The 3,398-nt window shown below is 38.1% G+C and overlaps 1 pseudogene; it reads left to right on the plus strand.

The window, feature by feature from the left end:
* Nucleotides 1–825: 825 nt before the first annotated feature.
* Nucleotides 826–1,382, plus strand: LOC131822199 (large ribosomal subunit protein eL28-like; annotated as a pseudogene).
* Nucleotides 1,383–3,398: the final 2,016 nt, after the last annotated feature.

Here is a 3,398-nt window from a genome sequence, read left to right on the forward strand (position 1 = left end):
CTTTTTCTTTCATGTCAAAGTACTTACCCTTGTCAATATTTTTTTTCAATTTATTTATTTTCAGAAAAACAGTATTCATTATTTTTTCACCACACCCAGTGCTCCATGCCAATTTTTGATGACAAAAAGAGCAAAATAAGAAATAAGGGGCACAATTGAATTTATTCAGTGTAGGATTTCTGAAGGAGTGAATCACAGATACTTTTCAAAGTTATTTTTAGGGTAAATTGTATTCTCTTCTTGAATATACACAATGATTATCATTAACATCACCAGGAACTGCATGAATAAGTTATCAACAGAAAAAAGAGTCTCTGAGTAGATAGCAAAACTTACAATACAGTGTTATTTAAAATACTAGCCTAGAAAATAAGAGTTTCTTCATGAAAAGAGACTGGAGTGGCCCAGTTTCATGGAGGGGTAGAATTGTGAAATAGATCTGGAAAAGCAAGAAGAAGAAAAAATAATGATATCGAAGTCTGAACACTTGCCCCTCGATCCACATTAGACTTCCAACCATCCAGTTTCTATGACAGAGAGTTGTGATAAAGATCAAATGACATAGTATATTGTTTCTGGAACTTGGGTCAGCCAGCTGACAGAGGCTCCACCATGCATTATTTCACACTCATCCTCAACTCCTTCTACATAGCACACTTCCTAGAAAGGCTATACTCACTTCCTGTCTCTCTTCCACAAGTGATGCCCATGTGATATAACTGGTTATAAACAAAGAGCTTAATATAGGGGCACTTCTTTTTCTTTCCTGTTCCATGATAAATGCACTTTCCATCTCTGTCTGCCATAGTGAGAAGAGCGGCCGCCATGTCCACCCACCTGCAATGGATGGTCCCTGAGGAACTGCTCCAGCTTCCTGATGAAGAGGAACAAGAAGACATTCATTACCGACACCAATAACCTGAAGGCTCACAACTCCTTCCACTATCTGGGCTGATTCACCACTAGACTGTGGGCATGGAGTATGAGGCTAAGGGGAAAGGTATAGTGGTAACATGAAGCCCACATCCCACCAGCAATAACCGACCACCTTCTCCTTATGGAACCAGAATGCCCAGGCCACCCTCAGCAGCATCAGGCACATGATCTACAAGAACAAGTACCACCCAGATCTGCACATGCCTGCCATTCACACAACGAGAGCCTTCCTGTGCAGTCAGAAGCCTGTGATGGTAAAGAAGAAGTGGCCTGCCCTACCAAGAGCTCCTGAACACCTGCCACTCACCTCCAAAGCAATAAAGATGTCAACCACCTGAAAAAGAGAGAAAGAGAGAGAGAAAGATGCAGATGGGGCAGCCATCTTGAAACAAAGACACAAAACCCCAACACACTAGGTTTGACAGAGCAGAAAGATATTTTTTTAAGCTGTGTTATTTTGAGATGTTGCCCAATCCCCCACCTGCCCAACTCTGGAGTGTCTCTCACCATACCTCTTGTTATGTTACCTGTCATCTACTGTAATCTGTGTGAGCAATCGTATCCTGACTGGTAGATACATTGAAACTGGATGCTCACCTACCCCAATTTTTAGACGCTTACTTTTTATGCCCTTCAGGAGCCCATGAGAAGGAATTTAAATTAGGTTCTTAGCTGGGATTCATACAACTCAACTGATATTCTGGAGCTCTTCCAAAGGAAACTGAAAGAAAAGAAAACACAATGGAATCTCTATAAGAAAGTATGTATGAATGTTTCACAAAGGCATGAATGATGCTGACATCATTTTGGGGACCAGGTATGAGAACTAGTAAATTTCTGGGTAGAGAGTGAGGTGGTACAGCCTTCTGTGAACTTTAAGAGTCAAACAGCTGTGGTATAAAGAACAAAACAATATTTCCAGAGGTCAAATAGTTCTGCTGAGGAAGCCCTCTGAAAGAGGTTGTGAGAAAAAAAGGGAAGGATTTTTATACAGGTTGGAGAGAAAGAAAATAACAAGAAGATGTTGATTTTTTTAAAGATTTATTTCTTTAAAAGAGATAAGGAAGGAGCAGGGGAAAAGCAGGGAAAGAAGGACAAGCAGACTCCATGCTGAGCACAGAGCCCAACTTGGTGTTCGATCTCAAGACCCCAAGATCATGACCTGAGCTGAAATCAAGAGTCAGATGCTTAACTGACTGAGCCACCCAGGTGCCCCAAGAAGATGTTAATTTTTTAAAAGATTAGTAAGACTTCTGTTTCAGCTCTGACATATAAAAAGCTTAGAAGTCATCACTCTACTCCTTACAAGAAATAAAGTAAGCACACCAAAAAGCATGGACTTTTCTTGGAGGGGCAGAACTGCACAGGGAGTCTAGTTTAAATATTCAGACTGTGGTACTTTAAAGATAAGGAGAAAAAAATACACTATGCTAACACTAATCAAAGAATGCTGGAGTAGCTGTGTTAATTTTAGACTAAGTAGACTTCAGAGCAAGGAAATCTGTCAAGCATGAAAAGAAGACATAATAACAAAGGAGTCAATTCTCCAAAAAACATAACAATCTTAAATATGTATGAACACAACAACAGAGCACCAAAATGCAGGAGGCCAAAACTGATCAAAGTGACAGGAGAAATAGACAAATCCAGTTTTATAGTTGGAAACTTCAACACCTCTGTTACTACTTGATAGGTCAAGGAAATAGGAGACCAATAGCTTATAGGTGACTTGAACAGCTGTAGCAAACAATTAGATCTAACTGACATTAATAGAATGCTCTCTTGAACATCATTGGGATATACATTCTCGTAAAGCTTGCAAGGAACATCCCCCAATATAGATCACATTCTTCACTGTAAGATATACCATAACAAATTTAAAAAAATCATACAAAGTATGTTCCCACACTACAAAGGAATTTAAAAGAGAAATCAACAGAAGATGACACTTGGAAACTCTCAAAATATTTGGATATTAAGCAACACTTCTGTAATAACAGATGGATCAAAGAAAAAATCTCAAGAACATAATATAAAAGTATGTTGAATTAAATGAAAATGAAAATACAACTTCTCAAAATTTGTGAGAGACAATGAAAGCAGAGCTTAGAGGGAAATGTATAGCATCAAATATATGTTAGAAAAGAAAGATCTAAAATCAGTAAAGTTCAGCTTAAGCCTTAGAAAACAAGACAAAGAGGAGTAACTTAAGCCTAAAGCAAATGTTAGGGATAAAAAGAAAATGAGAGTAGAAATCTGTGAAACTGAAAATAGGAAACCAACAGAGAAAATCAGCAAAACCAGAAGATCAATAAAATTAATAAATCCATACAGAGGTTAACCAATGAAAAAAGAGAGAAGACCCAAATTGCCAATATCGAAAACGAAAAAGGGTTCCTCACCGCCAATCACATGAACATTCAAATGATAATAAAGGAATACTAAGAACATTTCTTTTGCCT

The sequence above is a fragment of the Mustela lutreola genome, chromosome X (assembly GCF_030435805.1).
Source record: "Mustela lutreola isolate mMusLut2 chromosome X, mMusLut2.pri, whole genome shotgun sequence".
In the NCBI taxonomy this organism is placed as follows: domain Eukaryota; kingdom Metazoa; phylum Chordata; class Mammalia; order Carnivora; family Mustelidae; genus Mustela; species Mustela lutreola.